General features: G+C 40.2%; 1 protein-coding gene and 1 long non-coding RNA gene across 2 annotated transcripts in view; both read right to left on the bottom strand.

The window, feature by feature from the left end:
- St18 (ST18 C2H2C-type zinc finger transcription factor) overlaps nt 1-18,788 on the bottom strand; it is a 311,874-nt gene extending 293,086 nt beyond the window's left edge. Inside the window, exon 1 of the mRNA XM_087185715.1 lies at nt 18,748-18,788. The gene's annotated coding sequence lies outside the window, so the exon portion shown is untranslated. The remainder of the gene's footprint in view (nt 1-18,747) is intronic.
- LOC147830190 (uncharacterized) overlaps nt 1-19,358 on the bottom strand; it is a 179,295-nt gene extending 159,937 nt beyond the window's left edge. Inside the window, exons 1-2 of the long non-coding RNA XR_015440606.1 lie at nt 19,106-19,358; nt 18,748-18,872 (exon numbers count right to left, since the gene is read on the bottom strand). This is a non-coding gene — a long non-coding RNA (uncharacterized LOC147830190). The remainder of the gene's footprint in view (nt 1-18,747; nt 18,873-19,105) is intronic.
- Nucleotides 19,359-27,606: the final 8,248 nt, after the last annotated feature.

Here is a 27,606-nt window from a genome sequence, read left to right as displayed (position 1 = left end):
CCAGTGGTGGTGAGGGTGGTGATGGGGTGACAGTGATGACACAGTAGTGGTGTGACAGCAGTCATGAAGTGGATGGTAGAGGGAGGGGTGAGGATTCCAGTGGAACTGAGCAGTTCACTGTACTGGGAAAGTACAGCATGTAACATAAGGCTAGCAAGAGGTACATGTGCTGAGAACTGATGAACAGATAGGACATCACCTCAATATAACACAAACAATACTGATGCTGGATTAACGGCCTTAATTTATCAGCTGAGATTCTGATGTGGAACTGACTTTGGGTTTGCAAATTTTGAGAAGGCAAGAGGCCCACCTGAGAGTCCTCACACCCTACTTTCTACCCATTCCCAAAGTCAACTCTGTGAGCAACTAAGACTTCTATTAAAGCTAACTCCATCATCCTGATAGCAGGAAAATGTTAAGAATAATGATCCTTCTCTGATAGTTTTGGAAGACATGGTCAGTGCTGCCTAGGCTGAAGGCACAGAGCCCATGAAGCCTGCAAAGATGAGAGATCTCAGAGCAAGGGCAACGCATGGTGAGCAGCTTAACAGCATGGACTTTTTCCTCTATGAGTCACCTCAAAATTAATTTCAATTTGTAAATCCCACTTTCTACTGACTTATCATGTAAAAACAGAGATGCACTCCTCTTAAAAAGCCTTACTGAAAAATAAAATAAAATCATATCCAGAGAGCACAATTTTGCATATTTAAAGGAAATGAAAAAACTTAAGAAATAATTACCGCTCCTCTTGTGTAGCATAATGCACACCTACACACACACACACACACACACACACACACGCTACTGCCAAAATCTAAATGTAGTCCTCATCATGTTATTTTCCTACTCATAAATCTTCAAGCCCATTACTGTCTAGCCTGTCCTCAACGAGAGTTTCCCAAAGCCACTGCCTCCCTCCCCTGACCTCAGCCAAGAGCATCCAGTCTCTACAGAAACAGGGAAGCTACACCCAGCTCTCTCCTACCCCACACATCCCTCAGGGAATGTCTGCCAATTCGACCTGCCAAATTGTTCCTTTCTCAGCATGTGCCCTTTCCTAATCCAATCTTTCTCAAAAAAGTTTTTCTGTAATGCCTTTAGGAGATGTCACAACATAGATTCTACCCTAATAGACTCTTGAAGGAAGAGGAGAAAGTAGGTAAGCCTCAAAACACAACAATGTCTTTAAAATCTTCAGTCCTATCTCTCCCCAAACCACATAGTTCATGAGGACTGCAAACCTCCCCACCCATTCCAGTCCCAGCCTGGGCTCACTCTCTGGGCTGAGTCCTGCCTACACAAGGGGACGTCCCTCTGGAGTGCAGCCTCTCGAAATCAGGAACTGGAGAGAAATGAGGGTCCCTTGTTCAATGAGATAATCCAGACAGAGAAAGACAAGTATTACATCTTTTTGCTGATATGTGGAAACAAGAAAAATGTTGGCTTGGAACTCGAAGAAGGACTTTTAGGAAGGAGAACAAGGGAGTGAACAAGAGGGTGGGGGAACTGTATGAGAAGGTCGGGTAGACATGGTGGATGCATAATACATGTGTGTATGGAAATATCACAATAAATCCCAGTAATTTGTGCAATTGATATGTGTTAATAATTATGATAAAAGTCAGGAACTGAATTTGCATTTATTCCTGTTATAGAAGCAACACTGGCTGAACCCACCACTTGGTACACTGTCTGTGCCCTTCACCGTATGCTTCACCCACAAGCTCTTTTTCTTCTCTAGCTGGAATAAAAACTCCTTAAGTAAAAATCCTAGAAACTTGCTAAATGAATGAAAATATTACTTTCCCCAAACTCACTCTTCTGCCCTTAGTAGACACTGTTGGTTTTTGAGAATGAACATGCTGATCAACTGAGGGGAAGAGAAGCTACAGAAACACACCAGAGGCATGATTCCAAACACAAGAGTGGACAAGCACGAAGAAGAGAATGTTTCCTGGACCATATGGCAAGGGTACAAAAAGTCTATAGCGTGAGTCACTGGGGAAGTCTCTGGCTGGAAAAATTCCATCAGCAAGTTTGTGAACATGAATGTTACAGAGAATTCTGGCTGTGCCAGAGCAGCTCTTTGAATTCTTTCTACAGTCAAGAACCACTGCTGCTATCTCTCCTGCACTATCATTCAACAGCAATTTATTGAGCACCTACTCTATGCCAAGAACTCTTCAGAGGGCTGAGAAAAGCAGTGAGCTAAAGAGATACAACCCTCTGTTTTGTTCATTAAGCAAATAAGCCAAAATGATGCGCAAAATATGCACATATATAATTACATTTAAGAATGGCGAGGTTTTGGAAAACAAGGAATCAAGACAGCGAGCAGAGAGCGCTAGTGGGCATGGGAAGACACTGTTGATAGATTACACTGCAGTTGGGTGTAAGAGAGCCAGAATGTCTCACGGAAAGACTTGGACTACAACTCAGGTGGACAGGTATGGAACAACATCTGAAGAATATGAAGCCTGAATCTGGTAGAGAGAAGCTAAATTACAGGCACTGACTTTGTCCTAGTCCACAGGAAAGAATTTACACTAAGGGTGCGGGAAATATATGTGCTGGCTAGGATCTTAACACAGAAAGCTACACTAAGCAAGCGAGTTCCAGCCACGTCTGTGCATGGGAGTGAGCATATTGGAAAGAAGGTTCTCTAGAAAACCAGACTGGCTCTCTAACCTGAGTATCTAATTTTGGATTCAAGCCAACTTAATGGGATGTGGCAAGACATCTTTTAGCTAATGTAGAAACTAAGTTTATTGAAGTTTACTTGCAAAATTACTAAAGACAGTAAAATGTTCATGGAAATTGAAAAGTATGCAGACCTATAGAAATTATATGCTTATGATATAAAAATACACAGAAAATAGGCAAAATGAATATAAATGGTAAGCATAATATCTGACTATTAAATGAATTTTATTGTGAATATTTGAGGTTTACAATATATTATACAATACATATAGTGAAATGCAATGGTTACTGTAGCAATGCAAATCAGCATATCTATCATTCATAGTTTTTGTGAGGAGAGCAACTAAAATCTACTTATTTAACAAAATCCCTATACAATTTTATTAACTATAGTCCTCATGTTTTACATTAGATCTTTAGACTTGTTCATCCTACCTTTCCACTACTTTGTGTTCTTTGACCTGTATTTCCCCGTTTCATTCCCCCTTGCATATAACACGCACCCCTGGTAACCACTGTTTTATTCTCTATCTTTGTGTATTTGACGTTTTCTTTTTTTAGACTCCACATCCAGTACAATATAAGTGAGGTCACATAGTATTTGGCTTTCTGTGCCTGGCTTATTTCAATTAGCATAAATTCCTTCAGGTTTGTCCATGTTGTGGCAAATGGCAGGATCTCATTTTTAAAAGCTGAATAATGTTCCATTGTATATATACCTGTGTGTGTATCATCATTTCATTATCTATTCCTCCATCTTCAGACACAGACTGTGTCCATATTTTTCCTACTGTGAAAAGTGCTGCAATGAGCATGGGAGTGGAGGTACTGATTTCATCTCCTTCGCATGGAAACCGGACAGCTATTCTTGCAGGTGTGAGGTGGCATCTCACTGTGGCTTCGATTTGCACTTGTAGGTTTAGTGAAGGTCAGCATCTTGCACATATCTATAGGTAATTTTATGTCTTCTTTAGAGAAGAGTCTGTTAGGTCCTGTTGCTCATTTTTAAAAATTTAATTATGCTATCTGTTTTTATGCTACTGGGTTACAGGAGGGTTATTTTGGTGTTTTGTTTTTTGTTTTTATAGATTTTGGATATTAACCCCTTATCAGAAGTATGCTTACAAACATATTGTCCCATTCTGTAGGGTGATTCTTCCTCTCTTTGTTATTCCCTTGCTTTTGTATTTGATATTGTCTTTTTTTAAACTTATTTTTGCTTTTGTAGCTAAGGCTACAAAAATGATTTCTCCAAAATATGATTTCCAAGATTAATGTCAAGAGCTTTTCCCTATGCTCTGTTCTAGGAGTTTCACTGTTTGAGATCTTATATTTAGGTCTTTCACCTATTTTGACTTAATTTTCATGTATGGTATAAAACAAAGGTCCAATTTCATTCTTTTCATGTGAAAATCCAGTTTTCCTAGAACTATTTTTTAAAGAGATTATCCATTCCCCATTATATCCTCTTGGTACCCTTGTAAAAAAAATTAGCTCACCACACATGCTTAGATTTATTTCTGCACTAGTTGTTCCATTGATTTACATTTGTGTTTCCATTCCAGAACCACACTGTTTTAATTATTATAGCTTTGTAATATAATTTAAATCAAGAAGTGTGATGCCTTCAACTTTCATCTTTTTTCCTTAGCATTGCTGTGGCTATTTAGGAGTTTTTATGGGTCCATAAGAATTCTAGGATTATTCTTTGTATTTCCATCAAAAATGATGGTAGAAGGGCTAGGACTTTAGCTTAATGGCACCACGGCTGCCTCATATGTGCAAGGTTCTGTGTTTGATCCCCAGCACCAAAAAAAAAAAAAAATGATGTTAGAATTTTGAGAGGGATTGTGCTGAATCTGTAGATTTCCCTGGAGTAGTATGGGCAATTTTAAACAATATTCTTGCAATTCATAGACACAGGTCATCTTTTCATTTATTTGTATTTTCTTAGATTTCTTCCATCAATATCTTGCAGTTTTTAGAACACAAGTCTTTTACTTTCTTAAATTTATTCCCAAGAATTTTATGCTATCATAAAAGTAATTTTTTTCTGATTTCTTTTTCAGCTAGGTGTGATTTGGATGGCTTCTATTTTTCTTGTCTGATTATTCTTACTAGTACCTCCAGTACAACATGTTGAATAGAAGTGGTAAGTGTGGCCGTTCCTGCCTGTACCAGATCTTAGCAAAAAAGCTTTCAGTTATTCCCCACTGATTATGATGTTAGCTGTAGGTTTCCCATAAATGTCCTTTATTACGTTGAGGAACTTTGCTTCTACAACTAAACTATCAGGAGTTTTAATCAGTAAAGGTTGCTGACCTTTGTCAAATCTCTTTCTGTATCAACAGAGATGATTATGTGATTTCCATCTTTCATTCTGTTAGTGTGACATATCACATTGATTGCTTTGTGCATGTTAACCCAGCTTTGCAACTGGCCATGATGTGTAATCTTTTAATGTGTTGTTGAATTTGGTTTGCTAAATTTTATTGAGGATTTCTGCATTGATAATAGCCTATAGTTTTCTTATTTGCAGTGTATTTAACTGGCTTAGGCATGAAGGTGACACTTATATGGATAAATTTTCTTTAGCTCTATTTTTGGGAAAAGTTTAAGAAGCATTTGTAATCTTTTCTCTTTTTTTCCTTTTTTTTTTTTTTTTTTTAATCTTTTGATAGAACTCAGCCTGAAGCCATCTGGTCCTGGCCTTTTTGTTTTTTGGAAGATTTTTAATTACTTCTTAAATCTCTTTATTTTTATTGGTTTGTTAAAGCTTCCTATTTCTTCCTGATTCAATCTTAGTAGGTTACATTTTTCTAGAAATTTACCCATTTCCTCTAGGTTATCCAATTTGTTGCCATATAATTGTTCTTAATAGTCCCTTATGATCCTTCTTATTTCTGAGGCATCTGTTATAATGGCCCCACTTTTATTTCTGATTTTATTAATTTGAGTCTTCTCCATCTTTCTTTTCCCTTAATCTGGCTAGAAGTCTGTTGATTTGCTTATTTTTTTCAAAGTACTAGCTCTTGGTTTTATTGAAATTTTTCCTATAATTTTTCTGTTCTCTATCTTTGTTCTGATCTTTATTATTTCCTTCTTTTCCTTTTGCTGACTTTGAGTGTAGTTTATTCTTATTTTTATATCACCTTGAAGTGTATGTTAAGCCATTTATTTGGAATCTTTTTAGTGCAGGTATTAATTTACATAAACTTCTGTCATAACTTTTTTTATTACATCAATAGATGTTGGCAAGTTGTGTTTCCATTGTCATTTATCACAAGTTAGCTTTAAATTTCTCTTTTATATTCTTTGACTCATGGTTATTCAGAAGCATGTTGCTTAATTTCCACATATTTATGAATTTTCCAAGATTCATCCTGTTATTGACTTCTAGTTTCATACTGTTATGATTGGAAACAATACTAGCTATAATTTTAATCTTCTTGGATTTCTTAAGACTTGTGGCCTAACATGTGTTCTATCCTGAAGAATGTTCTGCGTGCACTAGAAAAGAATTTATATTTTGCTGCTGATAGATGGAAACTTCTTATATGCCCGTTCCATTTGATCTAAAGTGAATTTCAAGTCCAGTATTTCCTTATTAATTTTTTTCTGATTGATTTATCTATTGTTTAAAGTGGGGTACTGATGTTCCCTACTACTATTATATTGTTATTCTATTCCTCCATATCTATTAACATTTGCTGTATATACTTAGGTATTCTAGTGTTGTGTACCTATTTATTAATAATTTTTATGTCCTCTTAATGAATTAACTCTCTTACTATGTCCTCTTAATGAATTAAATAAATAACTTGTGTCTTGTAACAGTTTTCGAATTAAAGACTATTTTATCTGATGTGAGTATAGCTGACCCTGCTCTCTTTTGGTTACTATTTGCATGGAATATCTGCTTCCATCCCTTCACTTTCAGCCTTTGTGTGGCCTTAAGGGTAAAACCGGTCTATTGTAGCCAGTGTATAGTCATATCTTCTTTTTCTATCCATTCAGACACTCTTTCTTTTGATTGGAGAGTTTAATCCATTTATATGTAAAGTCATTATTGATTGGCAGAAGCTGACTCCTGCCATTTTGTTGCTTTCTGGTTGTTCTATAACTCCTTCATTCCTTTCTTCCTCACTTGTCCATTTTTGTGATTTATTCATTTTCTGTTATACTAAGCGTTCTCTTTTTATTTTGTGAATCTTTTGTAGGTTTTGTTTGGTTTTTGCTTTGTGATTACCATGGGGCTTACCTGAAATTCTTCGCAGTTATAATAGACTACTTAAGCTGATAACAGCTTCATTAACACACAAGTATTTTGCTGAGGTGATCCCTCTTTGTATCTTTGTGACATAGCCACAAGCTGCCACAGTGATGCTGTGTGCCAGGGCACAGGAGGTTGGAGTGGTTGCAGAGCTGGAAGCCTAAACATAAGTCCAATTAAACTACAGTGGCAATCATGAGGTAGGCACAGGTTGACTCTTTCAGGTATGAATGGGACAGAGCTCAGGCCTGGCTCAGAGATGTAGCTATGACTCTGATCCCAGAGATCAAGATGCAGTACTGAGATGGCTCTGAGGAAGAAGAACATTCCTGAGGCTTGGGTCCCCGGGTGCAAAGCACAGCTGCAACAGGACACACTGGCAATTTGAGAACCAGGACAGGAGCCACCACATGGTGGTGACCTTGGAGAGTAATGGTACACAGTAGTGACCCAGGTTCTGCCAGGCCAGCTGCAGTGGTAACAAGGACCTAGGAAGAGTTAGGTGCAGCTGTGGTTTGGGACCCTGGGTGAGCAACAGTGCCGTCGATGATGGCTACACTCCCCAGGGTGGGAGGTAGTCCTTTTCTTGTGGAAAGGGCAAGTGATAGGCACTTCTAGTCAGCCACCTCGCTGATGTCATTCCTCTCTGAATTAATATGGCTTCAAGGTACTTATATACCATCAACCTCAAGCAGGAAATAAATACACCTTGGTGAATTACACATCTTGGTAAACTATGAGGCAAAAAGGACAGAAACATTGATGACCAGAGATCAGGAGTCTCCTTCTCGTTAATATCACACTTATCAGTGATGAAAACGGCTCTGGTTCTAACATTTTATTTAAGTCTTTTAGCAGTTACCATTATTACCTTTAAAAAGAACAATAATTTGCATATCAGTTTGGCTATCCAGTAAATTAAAATGATTTATCAGTTCTGAACTGGATCTAGTATCACCTTGTTATGAACAATGAGCAAATATAAAAATTTATGACAATCCTAATAATGAGCAGGGGTACTACAAAAAAACTTTCAAAGCCACTATTAAAGATAAATAGATTTAATTAGCCATACTAGAGAAAGATTGAATAATCTTTCCATTCCCTCTATAGAAAATATACAATCATTGTCAATAAAAAATGCTCAAAAAAGTAGAAAAAGGGATGTTATAAGAAAATACTGGGCTACTGGTTAACAAAAATCAATTGTAGTCTATCATACCTAGAATTTCTTTTGCTTTCAATATTTACCTGAATTTTTAAATCTGTAGTTTCTTAATTTACTCATTCTAAATAAATATTTTTTCTAGGCTTAAATTTACATTTGTTATTTTGTATTCTTATCTTAAAAATGGGCTCTCCAAATTTTATAAACTTCAGGCCCCAGCTATGGATCTGCACTCTGGTAATTATCCTTAACTTTGTTTGAAGAGTTTACCAGGTTGTTATTACAAATTAGGCCTTAAACTGTTCTCTAGTCATATAGATCTCTCGAGGTGTTCCAGTTCTTTGTGTATATTTTCAGGCTATCTTCCTGGACATCTGTCTCAGAACACCCTGCCTCAGGGGGTAACACAATCCCCAACTTGCAACTATACTACAAAGCTACTGTGATAATAATAGCATGGTACTGGCAAAGAAACACACCTAAGGACCACCGGAACAGATTAGAAGATGCAGAAACAAAACGCCAGACACACTCAGCCATCTCATCTTTGATAAAGGAGTCAAACACCCTCACTGGAGGAAAGATAGCCTCTTTAATAAATGGTGCTGGAAAAATTAGGTTTCAACTTGCCAAAGATTAAAACTAGACCTATATCTCTCACCATGCACTAAACTAAAATTGAAATGGATTAAAGATCTAAATATTAAAATAGAAATGCTGAACCAGTTGGAACAGGGATTAGGTAGAACTCTTGAAGACATCAGTGTAGGAAAAGATTTTATGAACAAAACCTCAGTTGCCCATGAACTAGCACAATCAACAAGTGGGATCTCTTCTTATTAAAAAGCTTCTGCACAGCAAGAGAAACCACCAGCAGTGTGAAGAGACAACCCACAATGTAGGAAAAAATCTTCACCTGCTGTTCCTCAGACAAAGGTCTACTATCTCGAATCTATAAAGAACTTAAAAAGATCAGACCTCCCAAATTTAAAGACCCAATCCGAAAGTGGGCATCTGAAATGAACAGGCATTTCTCAGACAGGGAAGTAATAATAGCAAATAAATACATGAAAAAATGTTCAACATCACTGGTCATTCAAGAAATGCAAATGAAAACAACGCTGAGATTCCACCTCACTCCAGAAAGAATGGCTGCTATCATGAAATCCACCAATAACAAATGCTGGCAGGGCTGTGGGGAAAGAGGAACTCTGCTCCACTGCTGGTGGGAGTGTAGACTGGTGCAACCACTGTGGGAATCAATATGGAGATACCTCAAGGAACTAGGACTAGAAGTCTTGTTTGACCCCGCTATCCCACTGCTGGGGATCTTCCTCAAAGAATTAAAAGAATCATACCACAGTGATATATGTGCACCCATGTTCATAGCAGCACAGTTTGTGATAGCTAAAACTTGGAAACAACCCAAATGCCCATCAACTGGAGACTGGATAAAGAAAATGTGGGGTTTTTTTAATAAAATGGAGTACTACTCAGCCATCAAAAATGAAAAATTAGAGACATTTATAGGTAAGTGGATGCACATTGAGGTGATCCTCTTAAGTGAAATAAATAGGACACACATGAATAAATTCCAAATAGTTTCTCTGGTGTGAGAAACTGAAAGTGTAAATAAGGACTAAAACATATAATAGGTAATGTAAAATAGGAAGAAAAGGGGCAAAGGGGAAGGAAGCGGGTGGGCTAGGGGAAAGGATAGAAGGGAATGGGATTAATATGAGAAAATGGAAAAATAGGAACAAAATCTTTGTAAATAGGGAGGAATGGAGGAGTTGAAGGGAGGGCTGGGCAAGGGTGAGAAATAAGAACCAAGAGAGACTATGTAAAGGTGCAAATTTCCAATGATGAATGTCATTATATTGTATACTTAAAATGTACCAATGATTAGAATGAATAATCGATAATGTAAAATAGGAAGAAAAGGTCCAAAGAGGTAGGGGTAGTGGGAGGGGCAGGGGAAAGGAAAGAAAGGAAAGGAAAAAATGATGAGAAATGGAAAAAATGGAAATAAAGTCTTTGTAAATAGGGAAGGGTGGAGGGGTGAAGGGAGGGCTAGGAATGGGGAAAAAATAAGAATCAAGATGCATCATGTAAAGGTATAAGTTCCCAATGAGAAATGTAATTGTGTTGTATACCTACAATGTACCAATAAAAGAATTTAAGAAAAAAAAGAACATCCTGCCTCTCCAGACTGCAAGGTCAGCTTGTAGCGCTGGTCCAGAGCCACGGAGCTCATAACTCCCTCACCCAGAGCCCCTGGTCCTTTGCCCCACTTCAGCAAAGATCTCTGTGTCCTGTATCCCACATTGCCTTCCTTCTTGGTTTAATATCTCAGGTTAGTGCAGCAAATCCTCCAGGGGCTCTTGAGATAGAATGCCCCATAGTTTAAAAGTTTTGAAGACTTTCAAACATCTCTTTTCTACCCTCATGATTGATAGTTTAACTATGTGTAGAAACCTAGGTTGCAAGTCATTGCCCTTCACCCAGAAATCCTACAGATGAATCTTAGAAGTATAACATTTCTTACATGCTACATTCCATTCTACCTCTCTGCCCTTTCCTTCCCCTTGTATCTCATTCTTTCCTTTTCTCAATTTATGTGACACTGTGCATGGCCATCACAGCATTCTCTTTCATTGTATAATTACTTAATCTGTACAATTTTTCAGAAACTATTGTCTTTTCATAACAGTTCTGATCAATTCTCCTTTGTCTGGCACGGGTCCCATCACTGCTGACACCTGCTCATCTGCTCCGAGGAGCACAGGTCATTTTGACTCAACAGCCTGAGGACTGGCAACAGGACTGTCCCTTAGGCTATGGGCAGGTGTGGCTACAATTAAAAGTCCTAAGTGTCAGTCTACATCCACAGAGTCACAATGGATCTTTCCCAAAGCCCAGCAAAGCCATAAAATATACAATCTGCTCTGGGTCTTCACTTAACCCATTTCACGTTTTCGCCCTCAAGACCTCAGAGCTCCCTTTTCCTGGGTGGGGAAAGAAGAGAATGCATAAGTTACCTAACTACATCAAGCAGGAAAGACTTCACTTTGATATCCTCCCACTTTTCATCCCCTGGGCCTCCTGCTACTTAAGCACTGTATCTTACTTTCTCTTTGTTTTCCATTCTGCTAAATCCCTATTATTTGCTAAAATAGAGATTAGCTTTCATGATTCTAGTTTTTCTTGTTCCACTTCTATTGTTCTCCTCACTCCAGGAGAAACACTGAAGCTCCTACTCCTCAGAGGTTTTCCACATCTTTCCTCTGGCATACACCAGTTCAGGCTTCCCTCCAAGCTAAGCAATGACAATGAGTTTTCAGGTTTTCGTTCATTCATCTCACCTTTTTCAAATATTACAGGGAAGTAGAATCTTGACTCTTTCCTTGGTCTCTACTTTCAAAGATTAAAAATCAAGGCACAATGTTGTATATAATTCTTACTGATTTTTAAATGTTTCAGACATTTTAAAGCTTTATTCTATGATCTTACTTTGGGTAATCCCAATGATACTTTAAAGATTCATTTTTAATATGTCTTTTCTGAAAATGTTGCCAATTTGTTTTTTGCTATTCAGTTTCTTCATATGACAAATGTAGATCTAACAGTATCTATCTAATGAAGATGTGAGGATCCAATGAAAGAAACAGTAAAAAGCTTTTTTGGTGTGATCAGACTAATACTGAAAACTCACAATGGGCTTGAGACTAGATACTATGTCTCTTTAAACTAATAGTAACTCACTCATAAAAGAGCTCAGAAAAGATAGGTACTATCATTTGCCAACCATCATCATAATAACGGATGCAGGTAAGAACCATCAATGGATGTTTGACTAGTAAGAAAAAAATCAGATAAGATACAGAATATTTAGATATTCTCAAAACATCTCCCTAAAGGCATTAATACTTACAAAGAGAAAAATAGGAACTTTTCTATGTAGGAGGCCAGCAGACGTCACTCACCGAAGTGAACAACAATAACAAGGCAAATCAGCATGTGCCTTCTTTCGGCACATGAAGCAAGTGAGGTTGCCCACTATCAAGAGCACAACCTCACTTCTGTGGTATTCCTGCCAAAAGTGGACAGCTTGAATCGAGTCATGAGGAAACATCAAACAACCTCAACGTGAGGAACATTTTGCAAAATAACTGGTTGCTACTTTTCAAAATGTCAGGGTCAGGATAGAAGAAGACTAAGAAACTGTTCCTGCTTAAAAGAAACTGAAGGACATTATGTTAAATGAAATAAGTCAGACACAGAACACAAATACCACATGTTCTTACTCACATGTTGAATCTGAAAGGCTGATCTCATAGAACTAGAGCATAGAGCAATGGTTACCAGAGTCTGGGAGGAGTGTAGGGAAGGGAGGTTGGAAAGATGGTGGTTACTGGGCACGGGGATGTAGTTGGCCAGGAGGAATAACTCCTAGGACTCCACAGCACAGTGCTAGGCTTGGCAATAGGCATATATTTCAAAATAGCTAGTAGGGAGGACTTTGAATATTACTGACACAAAAAATTATAAATATTAGAGGTAACTGACAGGCCAACTACCAGATCATTACATATTATAAATGTGTATTGAAATGGACCCCATAAATATGTACAATTAATAGAATAAAAGTATATTTCAAAAATTGTAAATGAGACTAAAGATTTATGACCATTGAATGCAATGCATGGTCCTGGATTGGATCTTAAACCAAAGGTCTCTTGTTTTTTATCTGTTTTGTGTTTTGCTTGGCTTATTTATTTAATTATTTATTATGTACTTTAATGAATCATTATTGGATAACTGGAAAACATGACTAAGTCTATTAATTTTATTACCGTCAATTTCATGACTTTGATCTTGTGTAATGGGTATGTAAGATATTTAAGATAACGTTCATGTGTTTAGGAATATACACTGAGGTAATCAGCAGTGATGTAGCATCATGTCTAACAATGTGTCACAAACGCTTCATGAAAAGATAATATGTTTATAAATATGTACATACAATGGCAGAGAGAAATAGATGGATAGGAAACAAATCTGGTAAAATGTTAATTGCAGAATCTGGGTGAAGAGTACTCAGGAATTCTTTAGGCTTACAGGTTTTGAACTTACAACTTTTTATAACTTTGAAATCATTACAAGACAAACAGTTTCAAAAAGTGTGTACCAAAGCACAAGCTCCTTAGGGTCCAGTCTGCTTTATGAAGTGGTAATGAGGAAAACTATGGCTTGGGATTTAAATCTCTCCTTGGGGACTGACTATCTTTGTGATGTGAAAGTCCTTCCAAACAGGGAGATAGGAAGGGGAGGGAGAGAGGAAGTAAAGTCTTAAAATGTGCTGCATACCTGTCCCAACTCCCCACAGTGACTGTGTACCGCAGTCATGTAGTAAGAAAAATGTTAAAAACTTAAAAATAGAAAGTCCTTCCCTCTCTAAAAACCTCAGCCTGTCCCCTGCACAGTAACCACCTCTATGGCTCTATGAAATGAGACAACACATTCAACGGCACTTTGACCGACCCCTGGCTCAGGGAAGGGCTCAGATATGTGTCACAGGAGTGAATGGCCCACGCCGCAGACAGAGGACCCTGAGTGGCACTTCCCAGCCCAGGGGCGCCCACACCCAGCACCCTCCTCCGATTTCACAACAGCCCTAGCATTTAAAAAGCCCAAGAGGAGGAACTGAGGATGTGGCTCAGTGGCGCCCTGCCTGCCTTGCAAACGCAAGGTCCTGAGTTCAGCACCTGGTACCTGGGGGGAAAAGCACAGGAACAGGTGCCGTGAAGGGTGAAGAAGGAAGGAGGAAATCCAGACAGACACGACCCTAAACCCAGCACTGCTTCCGCGAGCTAACCTGAGCAGGAGACACAGGAGGATCGTGGGGCCAGAGGGTGAGCCGGTTCCTTTCCGCTACCGCTCCTCTCGGCATTCTGAGAAACTCAACACCAACTTCTCCTTCGATATTTCTACCACTTTTCTATACTTCTTCAAGGAATAAATATCAACTTGTCAGAATTTCAACTGAAGACATAGCTAAAAGTAAATCCCCCAAAAATCCTACTGATAGGCTCTAATGTTCAGACTTATTTTTTATAAGATAGAAAATATAAATAGCTACATATTTTTAAAAATTAGGGTCTTTTCTAGATTTTTCCAATAATTCAAAACAACATACAACCCATAAGTTAAAGTTACTATGTCCAGACTCAGTTACCATTTTAACCAGTCTACACGTTATGGCCTCAGAATCATAATTATGTTTATGCCTTTTGAACAAGCTGATGAAAAGAAGCATTTGTTTAAGGTTCCCATCAATGAATGCAGAGCTTAGACTAGTATTTAGCATATGCAAACGTTATGCTTATTAATTCCGAATATTCATTCAGTTATTGAAACATGATGACAAAACGATACAGTGAAAGACTGATTCTGTATTATACATATTAGCTCCGCATAAAAAAAAAAAAACCTTTGGCTGGGGAATAACTATCCAAGTCTCCAGATTCATATACCTCTTTGAATTTTTAAAACAGAGTGTTAGCTATCAAAACTATAGCATCAAGGCTCTGAATACACAGATAGATTATAAATTATCAAAATAAGCCCATATGATTAAGAACTCTCCAGCTGGATTTCAGCTTAACAAATTTTACAACTGCCTATGTGTAGCCCAGTCCATGCCAAAAGCCACAGCCTCCTGTTTAATTAAAAGCCAGTGATATGACTCATGCCACCTGTTTCATTGATCCTGGTAGATCCCTATTTTGGTCAGAGTTCTATTTTGAGGATTAAAACTTTTATAAAAACAAATATCAAATATTTATTCAAATTGATTACTATTAGTTCACATCCTGAAAACTACCTTTCCTACTATAAAATTACATTTTATCTATGTTAATTTTAACAGTGATTCAAAGTGATCAATGCAGTGGTAACGGTAGCTGATAGGAAGGCTGATAGCTAATGCAACTATTATATAAGTGTCACACTATAAATGCTTTCATATATATGTAAAAATGTCCTTACTGAAATTTGTTACAGACTGATAAAAAATTTCTCAAAATCTCCTACATAGAAGCATTTCAATGGAATGTTTATGTTGCAGTGAGTAATTCAGCAGAACAAAATATAACAAATACAGGGAGCAAGGAACAGTGAGGGGTAGAAGAGAGTAGGAGAGGAGGTAGCCACCCTTCTACAGCAGTACGAAGATGACCCGGAATTAACTGGTACAGCCCTCTAGATTTAGGGTTCAATGTGGTGTCATAAGCAGACTTCCACCGAAGTTCTATACTTAGAAGAGCAATCTCCTCCCACTTAAAGAGTTCTACCAGTGAGGTTTGCAGGATACATATCTGCTATTGCCTTATGTCACTATTCAATGAGCTATGAAGACAAGAACCAAAGTAAAACAAAAAAAAAAAGAAAGAAAAAATAAAGTTTAAACTGTGTTGGCTGCCCAAATCAGGCAAAGTCTTTTGTTTTAAACAAAATACAATCAATCCCAAAAAGAAGCACTTCTCACCTACCACAAAATCAGAGATCTGGACTTCTTCCTCCGTGCTTTAGCAACTACTGAGGAGGCAATTACACAACGTTCCTCTAAGTGTATTGGAACAAGATTCCGCTCCTGGCTTCACAGTGGGTTATGTGGGAAACAAGATCTAAAACAGTGACTCTCAGAGGTCAGCAGCCGAGGTTCCTGGGAGGGAACACTCAGATATTTGCTGCAGATTCAATCTGATCTGCACTAAGGAGTTCCTGGGGTGCTTAGGGCAAGAGAGAGGGGCTCTCCTCTCAAGATCCATCCTAGGAAGCATGAGGAGGGGTAAGCACAACCCAGAACGCAGGGTTCCGGTTGGAGCCCCCTTCCACATCCCCAGTCCAAAGACAGATTAACAGAGAAAGCCAGCCATTGGAAGGCCCCACGTCCAAGCGCACATGCAGAAATGCATCCTCCTCTTCACTAAGCCTTCACATCAGCCTATGACATGGAGTCTTCCACCACACAGGGAAATTAAGCGAGCTGACAGTTCAAGGGCACTTTTGACTGGATCCAGACGAACTGCTACAGTTGCCTGGGAAGCTTTTGAAGACAGAAATACTTGATATGTCAAATCTCTAAAGTCAATACGAGCCAAAGTCATTTAGAAGGTAAATCCAAGAAAGCTAAGGGCATGAGAGGGACACTTGGCTTATGAAAGTAGTTCCAATTTGTTATGTGCTCATGAACTTTTGAAAAGAAAAAGAGATTTTATGATCCTAATCAGCCTATATGAATAATCTGAAGTGCTAGCTTTCAGGATATAAAATAAAATTCAGTACAAAGATATTTAGGTATTACAAGTTTTATGCATAGACTAATAGAGTTTTGTAATAATCCGCAAACAAAATATAAGACATTATCTGCAAAGCTGTCCTTCTAAATTCTCTGGGATTCTTTTTGAATCTAGTATGTTTTTCTTTCCAGATGTCCAGTTTAAAATGTATACCCAATGTTGAATATTACATTTATCTTATTATAGAACAAAAAATTGCTGTAGTACTTCAAAGGAAAAAAATTTAACAAATAAAATAATGTGCTATTGTTTTGATTCAAGAAAATATGGATTGAATGGAAAACTTCCTAAACCACATTTTTCTTCAAATGCTGTGTTTGACAGATTCTTGTTTTTGGTACCGGGGATCGAACTCAGGACCTTGTGCTTGCTAGGCAGGTGGTGGCACCACTGAGCTAAATCCCAGGCCGAATTTGTGATTTTTTCATAAGAAAAATCATTCTGAAAATCTGTATAATGAGAAAAACCTTGTTCACATTACTGGTACTGTAATTTTTATAATCTTTTGTAATAAAATAAATGAAAAAGAAAATCAAAGTATGAACATCTCAGGGACCTCAGAGAATATAGGTTTTGTCCCTTGCACTTCAATTTCCAGTTATTTGATGAGAGATCCATTTAGGAATTAACATTTTCTAAATTATTATTTTAGATATCTATGATTTTACTGTCCAAAATGTATACTTTTAAGCTCTTTCCGGTTTTTAGACAACTACATTATCTATAAACTTCTCAGCTTTCATTGCTCTGTGCTGCCCTCTCCTGGGGAACACCTGTAAATGGCTCCTGGACAACAATCCACCCTCCCAGATTATCAATCGTGCTCAAGGAACGGTAATTCTTTATTTCTTACGTGGTGACATGTAGAGCTGCATTTTAAGTAAAATCATTTAAAGAGATAAAGTTAAGCTTTTTTAGTTTGGGATCTTTGATTTCTTTATTTCACACTGGAGACGCTGCTCTTTCCAGATAACTTGCACCATTACAAGCTAAAACTATTATGTCATCTAAAAAGTTTGGTTATAAAGTCTGTAAGGGAAACAATATGTTAATTTGAATTTATTTAATGGAAGGCTACTTTTCTAGGAGTGTTATCACTTTTATCTAGGCTGCATGAACATGGCTTACATAGTATCACTTCTTTTGCACTATTTATTCTAAATTGATCTGAAGGGACCATTCCAGTTAATCTGACAGCAATTTATCTGAGTTAGTTAGAAAGATCAAGGCACCAATTTCCATGCAATAAACATGTCCACATATTGCTCAGAAATCAGAAGTTCTTTTCTGTTGGAAAAACTGCTGTGCACCTCACTTTTGGTTCTACTCTAGTTATTACTGCTTTGCTTCATCCACTATCGTGAGGCATAAAAGTGATGCAGCCTTGAGAACCAGTAGCTTGATTTCTATGCATACTGGGAAAACATTCTTATTACAATGCTAATGTTATATGTACACACCACACCAACAAATGAAAGTGTTTACTAAACTTTGCTTTAAGAAACTCATCCAGAATCCCAAGTGCTGCAAAGTGACCCATGGAATCTTTGTCCCTCTGAACTTCATTCAAAACACTTACTTGAGAGTTCTAAATGATACTTTCAGTGACCTGAATTAGCTTGAGATTAAAAAACAGGTCTTATTGCTCAAGGGAAAAAAATTATAAAATTCAGTTTCTTAGTGCCTGTATTACAGTAAAGAGACATACAGCATGCATATGTTGCAGGTCTCCTATAGCGACAAACAAATGGCTCAAGTATTCAACATATCTTCATATTTGATGCTTATTATATGTAAGCAACAGATGTACTTCTCATCTCAGCACCATATAAAGTGATTTTTAAAAAATAATTCTAAATAGAAAATGAGTCAGTCCCAGTGCAAATATAAACCTAAAAGAAATTCCATTCTGTACAAGTAACATTTGCAGCATTAAACATATTGACATTTTAGTAGAAGTGCCTGCCGAATATCATAATCTGTCAGGTCCCCTCCACCCCATTAATAAGTCCTCAGATCCTCCAAAGAAGACATTAGAAGCAACTCTAGGCAAGCGCACTTGTCACAGGGTGACACAGGGCTACCAAGACCCTGCCTGCAAAGGTGAGGGGGAGCCTCTCCATGCCCCACACTGGTCCAGAATCACTGGTGTGTCTTCTCCTCTCAAAGTTCAAATCAGTGTGAGATGTAATAAAATAACCTGAATCTACTTTTGACAAAATTTTCTTCCTTACCTTTACCTGGTGAATGTCTACAGGTATGCTGGAAGTTATCTCTTCCTGGATATGTTCCAAAATGCTCTTATGCTATTTCTCCTAGGGTTTCTCCACGCTGCCCCATTCAGATATTTTATTATTTTCTAAAAGAGAAAAAAAATGCACACATGAAAATTATCATAAGAAAACCATTGATTTTTAATCAAATCTAAACAAGTGCCAGACCAATGTCAACAGCACCTTGTAAAATGCTACTGGACATTGGTTTTTGTGTAGCATGATGCCAGGAATCTTCTCTCCTTTTGTAGCTTTATTAAAAGCCATGTTTTCCAAGATGTAAAATGTACAGTTATCTCAATCAGTTTTTGCTCCTTACCTCTACTATTCCTGTGAGGTCACATTCTTTTAAAACCATCCTGCCCTTCTCCCCACAAAACGATTCCATAGAATCAGAATCCAGAAGAGCTGCAACTTGCTAACTTTGCTCTGTGTTATTTACCAACCGCACAAAGAAAATGCTGTCTATTCAGAACTCATTTCAAAACTCTTTTCACTGAGAGTGAGTGAACAAGAGGGCTCATGTCCCGGGGCACAGTCACATCCCCAGTGGTCCGGTGATGGCCTCGGGGCCAGCACCGAGTGGCACAGCCTCAGGATGTTCCACAAGGGTATGTTGTGAACAGAGTGAGATGCACAGCCCAGGAAGTCAAGAAGGAGGCAGGGTGGGAGCACTTCTATCTGCACCTCAAGTTTCTTCGTTCATTCGGCCTGAATTCTATCAGAACTTACCCTCTCTCTGCGAGCTCTTTCATCCTGGCCACACACAATGTCACTGAGCTGACAAATATAGAATCTGGCCAGCTGGCCCGGGTTTGAGGCCCAGTCTCCTGAGTGAATTGCCACCTTTGGAAAGTCATGTAAACCACTTGGAGTCCACTGTCCTCTGGTGTTAGGGGAGACTGAGCGTGCTACCACATACTCACACTAAGTATAAGGTGTGAGTGAAGTAGCACTAGAAGTATGGTGCTGTGACAGCCTCCACGTCATAGTGCACACGCAAGAGGAACCCTATGTGACATGGGCTGCCATCTACAACAGGAGAGCCAGGGCTGAGGAAGGTACACTAGGGCCAAGGGGAAGGAAGAAAAAGACCTCCACCCCGACAAAGGAACTCCAAGAAGGACGAAGCTTGTTTCTGGGAACTCCCTAAGATGCAAGCCCTAGAGAATCCACCACAGAGAGTGGGCTTAAAGCCCCTGCCAGGACAGAAAACAGGACACCAGCCAGCCAGGCTAGCAGGGCTCATGCTATTATGTCTTCTGCACAGCCCTCAACACAGCTTACAGCGTGGCAGCGTGGTAACATGAGTAGGGATTATGGAAGCAGAGCTCAGAAGGACTCCTCAGCCTCCCCTCAGGCTACAGGCAGCCAGGCCTTGGATGGAAGAGAGGGGATCCGTAGGTAGGCTAAGGTCAATTTTTTACTATTGCTTAAAACAAGACAGGTTAAGTGCGGACTTGAGACTATGTGACTCCAGCTGACATGTGACCCTTCGGATTTATTACCCGAGGATGAGCAGAACCGCTATGGGACCTGCAAGTCAGAGATATTATCCAGGGATTGGGAATAATGTTCTCACTGAATAAAAGTTACAGGAACAAAGAAAGCAACATTAAGTTGTATTTTTGTTCTGTCAAAAGTACGCTTTTGCAGTACTTAAAGCTACTCATGATAGACACTTCTGACAGACCGGAAGCTCCAGGAAGACAGGAACAGTGCATTCTACGTTCCTTGAGGTTTCCTTTAGGGTCTAACACAGCACCTGGCCCATGAAAGTCAGGTAGTTTTCCTACTGTTTTTATTTGGTTTACTTTAGCCATTCCCATTCATCACTCCCATTCTAGAGAAATCTAGCTAAATATATTCTTTCAAACTTTATAGTCACTTCTCAGACTTTTTTTTTTGGTACCAAGGATTGAACTCAGGTCCTTGTAATCACGTCTTGGCCTTTTGGCTAAGATGAAGTGTAGGTCCTTGCCCTTGCGCAGCAGGCACTGAAACCACTGAGCTAAATCCCCTTCCATCTCTAAGACACTCTTAATACTAACTTAATTTTCCCTTTATGCATCTTCTCCAAAAGCTATCTCTCTCTGCTTCTATCTCCTTCAGAGAACCTTGTATATCTATACCACACACAGGAGGCACAAACTGAAGTTAAATGCCAATTTATAGCATCAGTAATTAAAGATTAATCAAAGAACACCTTGACAAGCTTATCAAAGAAGTTCCAGATACATCACAAAATCCAACAGCATTTTCTCTTGGGAGCTTCTCTTTGTGGATCAAAATCAATCTTTTTTCCAGAAAAAAGAAAAAGGACATGAGAGCTTGTACGGCCTTTCTATTTCCTGTACCCCCTTCTCCATGTCAGTGAATTTCTGAGCAGGGTCTCGCTAGCTACTTTTCTACTCTGGGCTGCACATAAGTTCAAGTATTTAGAGTGGTATAGAAGCAGTTTCTCTTTTGACCAAAAGAGAAACTCAGGGGAATTTTTTTTAAATCCAAGGCAAGCCTACTCGAGAGCTTCCCAAATTGAGCAAGTTTGGGTGCAGCATATGCAGTCTCAGTTTCGGAAACCACAATATGCCATTCATCCCTAACTAGATGATGGGACAGAAATGTTGATGCTGAACCAACCAAGGGAAATATGCTTGCTGCTTACCCAAAACAAACTCGCAAAATCCAACTTCTACTGCTTCAAATTTTCAGATGGGAACATTTTTTTCCTACATATCATTTTCAACTATTTTTATTTCACTGGCTAAGTGAAGACTGGTAACCTGGGGGTACATTTGAAAGGGTGGCATTCTTACCTCAAAAAATATGGGTCCAAAACAAAACCAGTAGTTGCATAAGAAAATTCAGGAAAAGCTAGCTAAAGACCCTTCCACAAGACGAGACTGCCTAAGGATGAGGGCGTGGGAAGAGAGAATGAGGTGAGCAGTGGAAAGACAATGGCATGAAAACCCAGACCTCTGGGGCCTGTGATTTGATCTGGCCAGTGAAACACCATTTATTCCCGATCTTTGTCACTGAGAGCCTTTCATCCATCCATTAAGGAGCCCCCATCAGACCATCAGCCTTTGTGGGTCTGTAATGGAGGCTTGCTTGCACAGGCTAACTTTGACACCTAGGATTAGGTAAAGTTCAGAAAGGAAACAGGAATTTCCACCGGCCATGCCCAAGGACAGAGCCTTTGAAAGAAACACCCACCACAGGGTTTCTTCTTGAGGACAACCTCTTGATTTGTTTTGTCCTTACCACGTCCTCATCTCTCTACTCATTGAGGAAAAAGCCAAGTTTAAAGAGATCCGTCGGTCATCGAGGCAACAAATCCCACATTTGTCCCTCAGCATTCTTTCTACTTCCAAAGCACATCCACAAAGCATAATGTCTACAAGGACCTGCTATTTTGAGCTATCACCTTTGGAGAAGTTGAATTTGCAGTAATCCATGTATACCCAAACAAAGTCTCATTCTTCAATAGTAAGAAGCTATTACCAGGAACGACGTGGGAGCATTCCATCAAGATGGCAGAATCTAGACAGCGCTCCACAAAATGTGCTGTGAGATTTCAAATTCCTGGCTGCTTCAAAGTTTTTATAACTGAATAAAACAGCCATTTTACCAAGTCTCGTTTTTTAAAAAAGGAAAACCTTAAAACAGCCATTAATTTTGTTGTATTCAGAAATAACTGTTGCTCAGAAGTGGGGCTTGCTGTGAGGTTTCCCTTCTCTGGAATACTAGATTTATTTGAATCCGAGAATTGAACAGCAAAGGTTGGCCTAACATTTATCCTTAATTTTTATATCCCTTGGACATAGTGACAAGGTGATAACCTAATCGTCATTGGCAAGGTCTCTGAAGAGCCTCACCCAAGCAAAATAGGTAATGATTACTCCTGCTCGGATTCCACCTCTTTAATTATCAGCTTTCAGAAGATGCCTTTTGGAGTCTGCAGGCAGCACTGGCAAAGAAGAAAAGAAAAAGAAAATGTTTTGCTGGCAACTTACAAAGTACAACTAGCGCTTCCATCTCCACCGTGCGGCAAAATGCACAGCCCCAGTGGGTGACACCGGGTCACAGCTTCCGGAATGGGCCCGAGAAGGCGGCCAGGGCAGGGCGCTGCGGCCCAGCGTCTCCGACCGCGTGCACCCAGGCCGCCGCGCCCACACACTCCTGATGCCTTTTCCTGCAATCACGCCAATTTTGTTTTAATTCTTTGAGAAACCAGTGGGTGGGCACAGATGGGAAGTGGGAAGCTGCAAAAGGGAAAAAGATGGAATCGGAGAAGAGCGCGGGCCAGGCGCGTCCTCGCGGACACAGATGGCGCGGCCACTCTGCGCTCCTCCTCGCCCGCGCTGCCGCCTCTGCGGCGCCCCCTATCGGCTTCCAGGGCCCAGGAGCCAAACCTGGGCCCGGCAGCCGGAGATTTGTCTTTTTACGGTAAGTCCAGGGTTAACAGCTGGACGTGTAACTGTGAGGTGTTCTATGCATCCAACATTTTTAAAAGAACAATCAGTCTTAAAAGAAAATGAGGCTGGAACTGCTCTTCAGTATAGTAAAAAGGGTTGCTGATTTATCATTGTTTTATATGTACAGTCTGATGCCATTAATTTTTAAAAGTCTCTTTACTTCCCACCTTTCCGTGAAACCCAAACTCTGCTTAGGGAAGGGGGTGCCCTCTACACATCAGCAAACATCACAGCTGTCCTTTCTTAAGTGATGTCCCCGCAAGTGCCATTGACTAAAGGCACGGAACAGCAGCCTGCAGCTCAGAGGGTCTGGGAGCCAAGGATACACGCAGGGCAGCAAGGCGACCAGGCTTCCCGGAGGCGGGGGCGCCAGGCTGGGAGGCGCGAGCTCCCAGAGTTCAGGAGGACACCTCATACAGATGCATTGGCTCATGGGTCAGCCTGCATCAGCGACAGCCAGCCACACAGCGGCCCTCAGGGTGCACTGTGCTTTTTGCTCTTTGAAGAACACAAATTGATGAGGAAGAGAAAGACATCTAGAAGACAACTAAATGATTTAACCAAGGCAGCCAGGATCCTGCCTGGGGGCCGCCTCTGGGGACTCAGCCTCCTTGTAGCTCTCGTCCCAGGGGACTCCTCAGGCCCTCTGAGGTTTACCTCCCCTGTCAGGAGGGGAGAACACAGGCTGGCAGGAGGACTGAGGCTGCTCCTAATCTCCACAGAGAGCAACCCAGGGCCAGCACACAGAGATGCCCCTGGGGCTCCGTTCCCTGCTCTTCAGGTCAAGCTCGCTCCCCAGTGAGTGTCAGTCTACCCATCTCCACACGGGAACACGGAAACTGTCCCCAAACTCAGGACTCAGCCCCAGGACCACGGAAATAAAGCTTAACTCCACTGCAAGCTGCTTGAGAAGATCTTGGCTACTCAGGCACATTCTAGTGAGAGAGTTCAAGCCCTGAACAGTGACCCCAAGACACACAAGAGCCAAGTGGCCACAATAAGACAAAAGCATTAGACTCTAGTTATCAGGAGCACAGCTTGGAACCAGGTTGTTGGCTTCAAATCTAGCTCCACATTTACTCTCTGGGTGATCTCGAACAGACCACATGCCTGGCCTATGCCTCGGTTTCCCCTTCCCACTGCGTGTTGCCAGGAGAAATTAATTCATTTGTGTAAAGTGCTTAGAGCAGTACCTGTCTCTTAGGGTTACTACTTCTGAGACTGAGGTGTGGGTTGATCAGAGCCTACAAAGCCAACCTCTCTCTCACCCTGCAGAGGCCCGAAATCACATCCAAGGAGCCCTTGAGCTCTAGAACACAGCCTCTGCTCTGTAAGAGTCAAACACTATGCTTATTCAAGATTCCCCTAGAAGGGACCAGAATGAATGATCAATTTCAGGGTTAGCATTAAAGACAGAGATAAGTTGAACTAATACTTCTCAGAACTAGCATTGAATCAGAGGCAGCTTAGCTACAAAGGGTTTATGGGAGAGAGTGCCTCGATTTAAATATGCCAATATTTGCATAGCACACACTATGGTCCAGGCAGTGTGGAGGGTCCTGTTGACACATGGGCAAAAAAGGACAAATTCTTCTACTCACAGAGCTTGTATCTAGTGACCAAGACAAATATGCAAGAAATAAAATGTTGGGGTGCATTTTAAAGAGGAGAAACATAATATCTAAGGAGCAAATAGCAAGAGTAGTCCACCTTTCCAGGGCTTCCCTAGAGAAATAATATATAACGTGAAGTGGCAAAAACAATAAGCAATCAATAGGGAGTGGGATTCCTCCCTGACCCAAGAGGCAGCATAAGGAAAAGATTCAGTTGAGAAATAGAGCTCCAGAAAGCAAGTCCAGAGTGGGAGGGGAGCAGTCGCAGAGTGGGGCGGTGAGGCCCCACCCCAGCTGTGCTTTCTGTCAACTTGGTGGCCTCCTAGTCTCTGTGACTGCCGCCACCTCATCTCCAGATGTATTTCTATGTTTGTGTCAGTATTCCCGTCAAAGGTAGGTAGCCGCCCAGGCCTTAATTAAAAGTCAAGCCCCTGTCTTGTGGTGTGGTGGGAAGAGCCTCCCAGCTGCTCTGAGGGAGAATTCTGGGCCCTTTTCCACCAACTAGTAGGTAACCAGAATGAGCTGAGTGATACAAATGACTTTAAAAGACTCACTCTCGAATAAAGCAGAAAATCCAAAACCAAAACAAACAAAACCTCTAACAATTAGCCTTGATTTAATACAAAAAGGATTCACTGCTTAGACACCTTGAGCCCACTGACCCTTTAAGGAGACCACCGTTGGAGGAAGACTTACTCCAATTCTCTGGAAAGTCTCTGCTATGGTCTGGATTTTAAATGTCCCCCAAAGGTCCATATGCTAAAAAGCTTGGCCACCAGCCTGTGGCATAGTAGGGGTGTCGATCCCTTAGAAGGTGGGGCCCTAGTGGAAGGAAATTAAGTCACTGGACACATGTCCTTGAGGGGATACTGGGACCTGGCCCCATCTTTCCCCTTCTCTCTGTGTCTTTGCTTCCAAGCCACCATTAGGTGTACAGCGCTCCGAACCTGATATGCTGCCCGACACAGGGCCAAAGCACTGTGGCCAAGGGCCATAGTCTGCAAACTCTGAAACCATGAAACAAAATAAACTTTACCCCCTTTTAAATTGATTTATCTCCAGTATTTGTCATAGGAACGGAAAGCTAATACAGTCTCTGATCTTAGGAAAGGAAAACTCCACTCCTTCTCTCTACCTTCCTACTCCCTCGCACCCCACCACACTTCAAACTTTACACACACACACACACACACACACACACACCAGTGTATGCATTAAGAGTAGTCAATGTGTTGGGCACAGATACCTGTAATCCCAGCACTCAGAAGGCTGAGGCATGAGGATGGTGACTTCGAGGACAGCTTAGGGTACATTTCAAGACCCTGTCTCAAAAAAGAAAAGTAGTTAATGTATAATAAGCCTTGCACCCTTGTGCTATGGACAGTTGATATTGCACTGATATCTATCCGTGTCTTTAATTTCATCATGCAGAGAGTAAGGGCTAGAGGAATGGGAAAGGGAGATGGGAAGCAGTGAATTCACAGGGCTGCCAGACTCTGTAGCACAGTCTGGAACTGCAGAGGAGCTGAGCCCTGTGACCCTTGGAAGTGGCATCACACAACTAGCCTGAGCACATCTGCCACACACAGAGGACCTGGCACTCTGAAGCCAAATAATCACACCCAGGATCGCCTCCAGCCAAAAGGCATCCGGTGGTAAAAGGTGGAAGCAATAGTGTCTCTCTCACAACATTTGTGGCGGAAGAACATTAGGAACCAGTGAATTTATTTTTACTCATCATAAAAAGAATTTGTTTTTTTAAAGAACTGTTTTAATGATAGGTTTAACATTTTTATCTGGATCACAAACATACATGCACCTGCACACTCCAATACAAGCACAAAAACCCAAGAGCAATGCAAAACCTGAAATAATAGCAGCAGCTGGCCTACATTTTTCACTATTCTTCTCCCCAAAACATAGTCTTGATTATTTACAGATAATAATGCATGTTATTCACCTTCCTACCAGAAAATTAAGAGAGTTAACTAAAATACATGATTTATAGAGCCATTCTTGTATAGCAAATAAAAGCACTCACATTTATGAAAAATAGAGTCTGTAAAAATAGAATCAGGTACAGATATTTCTCATTTGAAAGAACATTTTACAACTAATAATACCAACATAATATTATATGGTCTTTGAAGAGAAGTTCCACATCTGGCTTATCCTTATAAACCCACAACAGAACCTAGAAATATTGCTTGGTGAATATTGGTTAAATAAGTGAATAAATTCCAAAAAAAGCTACACTCACAAGATAGTAAATGCTATTAACCATTAGAATCAGGAACTGCAAGAAGCAGAGTCAGATGAACCTTACAAAATAATTCTAGTACACCTCCAATGTTCACTGGCATAAAAGTCCCTGTTAAAAATACAGATTATACCCCTCATCCTCAATTCCCAAGAGATTTTAACCCACTAACTCTGATGCTGAGCCCAGGAATCTGCATTCTCATGAGGGCTCCAAGGCTTTTGGCCATAAATTGAAATGCAACACTTTGAAAGTTGTTCACCGTTCCTGGTGTGGTTTGCTGGGTATAGTATTTCTTGGAGCCCAATTGTCAGTCTCAGTCCCTGGCTGCCTCTTCCTCCTCACTTCCTCCCGGGGGCAAGACCTTCACCTCTGTGCGTTTCCTTTCGGCACCTGAAAACGGGGCCTAACAATAGCACCTGACTGATAACTGATTATGGAATAAATCTGTTATTGCCAAGTCCCTGAC

Source organism: Heterocephalus glaber, unplaced genomic scaffold (genome assembly GCF_053883595.1).
Source record: "Heterocephalus glaber isolate CG9 unplaced genomic scaffold, H.glaber_assembly_v1.0 deba00000281, whole genome shotgun sequence".
Lineage (NCBI taxonomy): Eukaryota > Metazoa > Chordata > Mammalia > Rodentia > Bathyergidae > Heterocephalus > Heterocephalus glaber.
Note: the sequence above shows the minus strand (reverse complement) of the source record. Positions and strands in the feature narration are given on the sequence as shown.